The sequence below is a fragment of the Bos indicus x Bos taurus genome, chromosome 10, assembly GCF_003369695.1.
Source record: "Bos indicus x Bos taurus breed Angus x Brahman F1 hybrid chromosome 10, Bos_hybrid_MaternalHap_v2.0, whole genome shotgun sequence".
In the NCBI taxonomy this organism is placed as follows: domain Eukaryota; kingdom Metazoa; phylum Chordata; class Mammalia; order Artiodactyla; family Bovidae; genus Bos; species Bos indicus x Bos taurus.
Window position 1 is genome coordinate 32,763,894 of NC_040085.1, and position 10,464 is coordinate 32,774,357.

General features: G+C 34.7%; 1 pseudogene; it reads right to left on the reverse strand.

Moving 5' to 3' along the window:
• Nucleotides 1–8,669: 8,669 nt before the first annotated feature.
• Nucleotides 8,670–9,309, reverse strand: LOC113899506 (annotated as a pseudogene).
• Nucleotides 9,310–10,464: the final 1,155 nt, after the last annotated feature.

Here is a 10,464-nt window from a genome sequence, read left to right on the forward strand (position 1 = left end):
CCATTACAAAATTATTTTCTGACCATTTGTGTCTCCTGTTTTAAGCCATGTTTTAGTTGTCAGTTTTTATTTTTAAATACATCATTAATTTGTTATTTCAGTAAGAAAAGTCTATATTATCTTTCTTCCTGTCCTGATTTAATATTCATTCTTGTCAAATAGTTTGGTCACGGCTCAGATGTTACTGTGAAATTGAGAAGAGTACAGCATTGTTCTGCTATGCTTTTGAAAAACTGCTGTATCTTTTATATTAGGTAAATAGACACAGTTCCAAAAAAGGATATACATTTCCATTCTAATTCTTTTCATGCTGTCGTTGCATAAAGCATGTCCTAAGAGCCAAGGATGAACAAAAACTGCTTCTTAAAGAAGAAAGGATAAAGCAAGATAAAGACATCAAAGCTGTTGCCAATACATTTTATCCTGAAAGAAATTACCAGAAAGGATCAGAACTTAATGGAAAGGGGTTACTGTTATAAATTTTTCTGAGAATTTCAGAAGGGAGTAGGAAATTTTCAGAGGAGGAGATATATTTATTCAGTTGACAATAGTCCTGTGAAATTTTCTAGTTAATTCAAACAAAAGGCAAAAGCTTTAATATATCTACTGGGTAAACGATGTTTTAAAAATCAGGGAAACACATCTAAAAATGCTTAAAGTGAAAAATGTCTAAGGCCATTTTGCTGAAAAACTTTTAAAGACACTTTCAAGTTTTCTCAAAGTACAGTTCCAAGTTCAATGCAAACTCTGTGAAAAACGGTTTCACTGAGAACCAGCATCAACCGATTGTTAGGTCTAAGGTTTCCCATGGTGCCAGGTACTGAAGAAGAGTTTTGTTTTTTTTTTTTTTTGTAGTTTTGCAATGTATGATTTGTTCAACAAGTACTCTAAAGTCCCACTTCCTGCAAGGCATTGTGTGCCAGGGAATGTAGAAGATTCAAAGGTGTTTGAGGTAATTATCACGCCCTTAAGGAGAAACAACAGGTAGAGAAAGTAACAATTGCTGACATCTTTAAGAAAGCTTGTCAAAATTAATTTAAACCAAACTCATGACTTATACAGAGAACTAAAATATCATAGTTTGTTTCAAGTAATATTTTATTCTAGTTATATATTTGATTTCTCTTTTGTGGTCTGTGTGAGACTTAGGACTTTCCCCTTTGGCCCTATTGAACTGTATCATCTGTCCCTTGAGGAACCTAGCCCCGCTAAGAGTATAGGGCAGTTGTGAGTCCAGAGTCTATAGTGGAGACCTTATATTAGAAGATCCCTCCCAGCACTTAGCATTTTATTTGTGTTTCATAATTCCCCTCTAACTTAGTTCTGCCTAATGGCTTTATTGAGTTGATACAGTGATTAAATACATTTGTAAATCACTTAGCAAATTACCTAGTAATCGCATAGTAAACACATATTGTGTACACGCTGAGTCGCTTCAATCACGTCCAACCCTTTGCGACCCTATGGACTATAGCCCACCAGGCTCCTCTGTCCATGGGATTCTCCAGGTAAGAATACTGGAGTGGGTTGACATGACTTCCTCTGGGGAATCTTCCTGACCAGAGATCGAACCTGCATCTTTTAAGTCTCCTGAATTGGCAGGGGTATTCTTTACCACTAGCACCATCTGGAAAATCCATTAAACGGTATTAAATCAAATAATATGATATTCTCTGTTTAGAACTCTCTAACTGCTTTCCATTGTACTTAGAATCAAAACTGCTGCTTACCACTTAAGATGTCCTACAATGCCTTTACAAAAATCTGTCCACTTGTGTTAGTGCCTTCTGGCATAACTCTTTCCCTATATTTCATATTGCTCTGTCACCCTAGGCTTCTTGCTATAACTGAATGGTGCTAAGCACCCTCGCTCCAGGGATCTCTAAACTTGTTTTCTCTTTTATTTACAAAATCTCCTCAACAAGATTGTTGAGTGTCTCCCTCACTCCCATAGTCACATGGAACATTTTTCATGACAGTTCTGTATCAGTGCCATTTCCTCAGACATACTTTACTTGGCTGTCATATCCAGCGGCAATTCCCCTCAGTGGTGTCCTAGTTGCTTTTTATCCCCCTGTACTAATTAGCACTTAAATTGTTTGTTAACTTATTTATCTTTGGCATCCTTACTAGACTATAATTTAGAAAAGAACCTGTAAAGCAAGGACTTTTTCTCTCTGCTTAACTGTTTCATCCTGTCCCTATAACAATGCCTCACATACAGAGATACTAAAAACATTTTTGTATGGAAAAAATGACTGGAAGTATTTATTTCTATGGATAACAAAATTCTGTGCTGCCAAAAGCTATTTCTAGAGAAAAAGGACACTATTAGGAATTAAGTCCTTTATCCATGGTTTCTTTTTTTTTTTTTAATTTTATTTTATTTCCAAACTTTACATAATTGTATTAGTTTTGCCAAATATCGAAATGAATCCACCACAGGTATACATGTGCTCCCCATCCCGAATTCTCCTCCCTCCTCCCTCCCCATACCATCCCTCTGGGTCGTCCCAGCGCACTAGCCCCAAGCATCCAGTATCGTGCATCGAACCTGGACTGGCAACTCGTTTCTTACATGATATTTTACATGTTTCAATGTATTCTCCCAAATCTTCCCACCCTCTCCCTCTCCCACAGAGTCCATAAGACTGTTCTATACATCAGTGTCTCTTTTGCTGTCTCGTACACCGGGTTATTGTTACCATCTTTCTAAATTCCATATATATGCGTTAGTATACTGTATTTATGTTATTACTCAGCCATTAAAAAGAATACATTTGAATCAGTTCTAATGAGGTGGATGAAACTGGAGCCTATTATACAGAGTGAAGTAAGCCAGAAGGAAAAACATAAATACAGTATATTATCCATGGTTTCTTGAATCAACATAGTCTTTTTAAAAGTAGAAAATAAAAGTTTTTAATTTCAAACAGTACAGCCTCGGTAGGTGAGAACAGTTAGGGAACATCAGGTAAGATCAGCTCACACTTATTTGTTGTATCTCAGTTGTAAACTTTAAAAGTTAGTCTTAATTTTTTATCATAGTGATTACCTAGTGACCATTAAAAATAAAAATGCATATAGAGTTTTACAATTGTGAGCCTTGCACTTCATGCTAACAAACAAGATAGGTTACTAGTAATCTAAATATTACTTTTAAAGTCCAAAGACTGAGTGATAGTTTTATAGTTGTTAGACCGCAATTTCACAATAGAGTCTGTGCTGTTCTATCTTGCTTTCTAACTGCTTTATGTGCACATCTTTGTGAATTTGTAACCCCATGGACTGCAGCATGCCAGGCTTCCCTGTCTATCACCAACTCCCGGAGCTTGCTCAAACTCATGTCCATCAAGTCGGTGATGCCATCCCACCATCTCATCCTCTGTTGTCCCCTTCTCATCCCGCCTTCAATCTTTCCCAGCATCAGGGTCTTTTTCATTTCCTGTCACCATGTAATAATTTCGATGAAGTCAGGAAAAGGCATGAAGAGTTTGACAGGATAGATTTTTAGTTAAACATTTATAGTACATAGTGTTTGTAATATAAATCCACGATTAAAATGTCTTCCATTAATTTAAGAAAATATTCATTTATTCATTCAGCAAATATTTGTTTACCTACAATGTGCCAGACACTAAAGATATGTGAATGAACAAAACACACGAAAAAAACTTGGGCAAAAAAAGTTTCTTCAATAACCTCTACCAAATTTCCCTCTTTGTAAATCTGTCATGGGTGAATTTAAATATACTGACTTTTTTCCAATTTCCGATTTGTATTTTGCAAACACCTATTGCTTTTAAAGCATAGATTTGGCTACTTGAATAACTAAATAATGGAATTAAAGATTTTATTCTGAAGGAACTGCTTTAATTGAGGGAAGGGAGCCTATACTTGGAAATACTAAGTTAACATACACATATGCATATCAAAGAAGAGATTCAAGATGATTGATGAACATCTTTGATGTTTAGAGACAGGTCACTAGATTTGAAATCAAAGAGACTAGGTTATTGAGTAAATCAAATGCTCATTAGTGTTTCCAGTGACTGTATACTTTCATTTGCCTTCCTGTTTCTTGGGAGGCAAAACTCTAGATAGTATTTTCACTTGATCTTAGGCATGGGATTCATATTTAAAGTAGTTGAAGCTTCTATAGTGATGGTTGCCTTCTCTGCATAACAAAATCATGAATACAGTAGATTCTAGACATTTACAGATTTACAATTCATGGTTTTAACTATTTGCCAGTGAAGGGGGAAAATACTTAATATTTTACTGAAAGAAATTTGATTTATTCACCTGAGTGAGTTTGTCTAGCAAATACTTAATCTTTTAGTGTTTTTGTTGTTCTGAATATCCTAAAATAATACAACTTTGCTTATTCTGTGAATATTTTCCATTAACTAAAAGAAAATTATTTAAAAATTTGAGTGTGTCCAGGAAATATAGGACTAGATGGAAATAAGTTTCAAAAGAAAGAAGAGGCTGAATATAAATAAAATACTATATAATCAAATTTAAAGTTGCCTAACCCACTCCAGTATTCTTGCCTGGAGAATTCTGTGGACAGACTGAAGTGACTTAGCATGCATGCACGCATGCAAGGCATATTTTTATGTATCATGAACCTATAATTTGGGGGCCAGTCTTTTCATTTAGTTAATATTAAATCCTACATTATTTGGATTCAGATGAACGTTTTTGTATTTTAATTTTTAGCATATTTATACTGTTTACCATGAGGATGGGTATTGAAAGTATTAAATTCTTATCAATGATTTACTTACTTTATTTATATAACTTTTTTAAAGTGTAGAGATATGATAAAAATTTATTATAAGCATTTTGACTATATTTACATATCAGTCAAAAAATCTTTCAAAAGCTTTTCATTTCTACTTCTGGTTGCATTGATAGTGGCAGGTTTCACAGCTGTGGTAGCATTTGCAGCAATAGTCTCTTTGATTACTTAAGAAAAATTCAAATAAAGAAGTATTTATTGCATTCTTACTAGACTGCATCTTAATGTGCTGCACGTGGGGTATTTATAATTGCCTCTTATTATCTTACAGTCTTGTCAGAGAGGGGGAATTTGTGTACATTAGGCAATTAGAATACAGTCCAAAAATGACCACTTGAATTTAACCAAGCATTAGTATGTGTGACTAGTACAGTAACAGTTCAGGGAAGGTTTTAATGGAAGAATTTAATCCAAGAACAGATTAAAGGCCTGGCTTTTCCCTAGAACTTGATAAAGTGGAATAGACTAAATGGATCATAAATTCATAAGTGAAACTGTGAGTGCTGAACTAGTGTGATTGTTGTAAGAAACTGAAGAGGTCAGCTGGACTGTAGAGAAGGTACAGGGAAGGGAAGCTTCAACCCATTACTGGGACCTGATGATGCTTGACCTGTCATGCGCATCCTCATCCAGGAAGGAGTCTGAACTCTATCCATTACGCAGTAGGAAGTCAGTAGTTGTGAGTCCCAGACCATTATAGTCATGAGAATTTTTTTCATGTCATGTACAAATAACTTTAAATAAATCCACATGTTTATTTTTCCTGATCCACACAAATATGTGGAGGACGAGAAACTCTAAGTTTGGATACAAATTGACCAGTATTTCTTCTTAGTCTAATATTTTATAAAAATTCTGAGATAAATGTGTAACCTTTATGAAAGTCTTACAATAGTTTTATTTTTAAAAGAATATGTGCTAAAATTAGAACTTTTGGATGTTTATAATTTGGATAAAATGCAATTTTCCAGGATGATTGAAGATCACTGGATGCTGACCTCTGAGCTGTTAAATATAATCCTGAGATGGTCTCTATAATAAGAATGGGAATTTGTATCCTTGTCGGTGTGCTGTGCTGTGCTTAGTCACTCAGTTGTGTATGACTCTGTGACCCCATGGACTGTATGTAGCCCACCAGGCTCCCCTGTCCATGGGGATTCTCCAAGCAAGAACACTGGAGTGGGTTGCCATGCCCTCCTCCAGGGGATCTTCCCAACCCGGGGATTGAACCTAGGTCTCCTGCCCTGCAGGGAGATTCTTTACCGCCTGAGCCACCAGGGAAGCCTGCCTTGTCAGTGTGGATAATACCATGCACACTGGGGTCAGAACTCTATAAGTAAAAATAAACTGGAAGTTTTGGCCAATATCCACATATTTAATAAATAATTTTTAAAAGTCAGGTTAGTTTAAGAAAACTCTGATAATTATCTAAATATAATTTATGGAATTTTAATTTTTCTGGAATCACAAAGAGGGAACTCTCTGAGGATGGTAATGTTAAAGAACAAAATTCTGCATGGGTAGTGTGACATTTACTCAGAAAAATTAAATCTAGGACTAAAGCTGAGAAAAACTGTTGTCAGTTGGAAAGATTATAATGACTGAGAAAGCATTATAGAGGACAAAGTCTTTGTCCTTACACCCTACTGGGAATCCCTGATGGTCTAAAACCTGTGTGATAGGAAGTCATTTGAATATTGCATTATAATACTTCCCAAATATTTCCTAAAGGATCTGTTCATTTTAATGTCTATAGGATGTTTTCAAGGAATGCCTAATGACATGAGAAAATGATCACAAGGTGAATGGCAAAGGGAAACAAAATTATAAATACAATATCATTTCCATTCTATAATTAAACTCATTAAACAAATATATAAAAGTGAATTTCAGGACATAAAATACTTTGGGGAGGTTCTTAAGTCATAAATTTTTGAAAATTTTCTCTGCATAAATATACATATATATATTTCCCAAATTCTTAATGTTGAACCTTGACCCTTATACTTTCAGAGAAGGGCATAATCTACTTATAGTCATAGCTCTTATTTTTTATTAAAGTTTCAGGTTTTGTTTCATAGATTTGTATGAATTTTCTGTATATCAAGAAAAAGTAATCTTGGAATGTTATATTAATTTCATAAAATAGTTTTCCATTATAGTGTTATGACTAGTTTTAAATCACCTTGAATGATGAATTCTTTTCAATTTCAGGAGTTTGTTTTGCCTATTCTTATTGCAGTATATACATGGTGATAAATTTTCATTCATGATTGATCGTAATGAAAATGTAGATCTATTTCATTAATTCAAGTTTGTAATTTATATCTGAAAATACACAATGATGAATGCATTCAAATTACAATGCAACATGTAGGGTTGAAGAGAAGTATATGTTGTTTCACTTAAGCTGCAAATGCTGTTATCATTCAGCATGTAATCATCAGTTTTCAATGGGAGGATGGAAAGAGTTTGAAATCCAGGTTGCTGCTTAGTTTATCAGAAAGGTAAAGACCCAGTCATGGTTCATTTTAATAGGTGAATGCTAGGACCTGGCTGACAAGATAATTTCCATCTTTATTAAAGACCTAAGTGCTTATTCCCTGAGAATTAGTTCGCCTGAGTATGGTGTTTATGAAAACATGTAAGAGGTTGTTAACATTTTTTTAAAAAGCTTAAAGTTATAAACTCTTCATTGCTGAACAATCCTGTTTTGTTTTTTCTTTTAAGATCCTGGGAATGAAAATAGGTAGTTCATAGTTTAAAACAGAAAACAAAACTTATTGTTGAGTGACTGCTGACTTTTACAGTGTACTTAAAATGACTTCAAATGCATTTTTAGTGTCTTTTTCATTTATATTTGCTCTAAGAATCTTGAGGATAGATAAGAAATGTCTAAAAACACAATAATCTAGTTAATATGGTTTAAATACTGTCTTGGGAGTAGGGATGGGAAATTGGACCCATTGTGAGTTCCAGTGTAGTCTATTTTATGAAATGTGCCTTATAGAAAAAATTGGTGCTATTAAGGTAAAGTACAAAGCAAAGGGGTATAAATTCAGATTATGGTTTTCCATTAGTATTCATATAATCTAGAAAAATTGTTAGCAAAATAGTATGATTGAAAGACTGTCAGATTTTATCTTTTTAGGTTGTGTGATACTACCTGTGTCATTTACTCTCTTAACTATAATTTTGTTATCTATAAAGCACATCAACAACTCAATGGACATAAATTTGAGAAAACTCCAGGAGATAATGGAAAACAGGGGATCTTGGCATGCTGCAGTCCATGGGGTCTCAAAATGTCAGGCACAATTTAGTGACTGAACAGCAACAAACATAAAGTAGTGATACTATTATATTTTACAGAAATTATTTTGAGGATTAAATAAAATATATAAAGTGCCTAGGATTGTACCTGGTAATTTTTCCAGATTCAGTACATAGTCTTTTATACAGACATCTATATGTCTTTTTCCTATTTAACTGTGGGTTTAGTCTGGGGTCCATTGACATTTAGGGAATAATGGAGGTTCTCCATTTACAGAAGTCCCTAGGTTCTATGCTTATATTACTTTCATCAGATTTAAAATTTCTCTGTTACAGCCCTTAATTACAAACATACATGTTAAACTTTATTCAGTTTAACTGCCAATTTATCTTATAGTCTAATTTAACAGTTTAATTGTAGGCAATTTCACAGAATTAGAAGCCAGACCTGTGAGTATAGCCCTGGTTGTGGTAAAAAAATTGCAAAGGGAACTAATTTTATTTTATTTTTTAAAATTTTTTTATTTTTTCAAATCAAGAGTTTCATTGTCTCTTTAAAATATCACAACTGAGTCCATAGAACCATCTGCTATCTTGTTGTTTCTGCAGCAGGATTACTGAGATCTTATTCATCAGCCTGCTGAACTGTTCCTTTTTCAGAAACATAGATACCATCCAAAAATTTTCTGATATCCTTGTTTTTAACTGTGGTGGCTTGCTGAATCAAAGCAGCTGAATTTGACACAAGTTCAATGTCATTTCCTTCAAGAATCAACTCATCTTTCTGGGCTTGAGATACTGAACAGGCAACCCCTGGCCTCATTCGAACCCTGCGTATGTATTTTTCACCCCCAAAATTTCAGATTTCCACAAGAGAACCATTCTCATGAATAACAACGTTGATGGGGAAGTGGGCATACACCGACCTCATCTTGTAACAGAAGCCCAGTGTAACACCCTCGATCATGTTCTGTACGTGACTACAGATTGTGCGAACAGTGGCCAGTTCCTTTCTGTTTCCCCACCATTTGTCAACATGGAGCCTCTTCTTTTTCTTTCCAAGGAGACTGAGTTCTACATTGATGTGATTGAAGTCCCTCCGCAGGGTGCCTCCGGGGCCCTTCACAATAACTGTCCGTCCCTTCAAGTTAATGTCGACATTTTCTGGGATGTCGACAGTCTGGTTGCTGAGAATGGTCTTCATTCTCGCAGTAGATGCGGGGGAAAAAGCAGGGAACTAATTTTAAAGTGAAACGTTTACTCCATAAATAGATCCTTTAAAATGTCAGGAGAAAAATATACTTATATAAAATGTTTTCAACTTTGAATTCAGTTGATTGGTTGTTTTGTATAAAATCATACAAAAACGAGACTTTTTGTGGTTGTGGGAACAATGAGAATTGCCAACAGTTCACATTAAATGCATAATGTAAAATTTATCTACACAAAATATTGTATCTTGCTTGTTTTTTTTTAACTTTAAATTGGAATCTTTGAGTCTTTAGTTTTTAGATGTAATATTTAAGTATTTGAAATATATGCAGCCTCTCATTTTATACCTAATAATTTTAACACCCAAGCATGGGCTAAATATTTGCTATTTTATTTTTTCCAGCTTCATTGAGATATAATTGACTTTTAGAATTGTATAGGTTTAAGGTGTATAATGTGATGATTTGATACATATATATTGCAAAATGATTACCATAATATGATTAATTAACACCTCCATTACCTAATATAATTACCTTTTCTGTGTTTGTGAGGTGAGAAAATTTAATATATACTTGCTTAGCAATTGTTGAATATACAGTATTGTTAACTATAGTCACCATGTTGTACATTAGATCACCAGACTTTATTAATCTTATAGCTGGAAATTTGTGCCTTTTGACCACAACTCCTCATTACTCTGACCTCACACCCCTAATAACCACCATTCAACTCTCTATTACTATCATTTCAACTTTTTTAGATTCTACATGTAAACATGATCATGCGATATTTGTCTTTCTCTGACTTATTTCACTTAGCCTAATGATCTCAAATTTACCTCTGTTCAGTTCAGTCGCTCAGTCATGTCCGACTCTTTGCGACCTCATGAATTGCAGGACGCCAGGCCTCCCTGTCCATCACCAACTCCCAGAGTTCACCCAAACTCATGTCCATCCAGTCGGTGATGCCATCCAGCCATCTGTCGTTCCCTTTTCCTCCTGCCCTAAATCCCTCCCAGCATCAGGGTCTTTTCCAATGAGTCAACTCTTTTCATGAGATGGCAAAAAATTGGAGTTTGAGCTTTAGCACCAGTCCTTCCAAAGAACACCGAGGGCTGATCTCCTTTAGAATGGACTGGTTGGATCTCCTTGCAGTCCAAAGGACTCTCA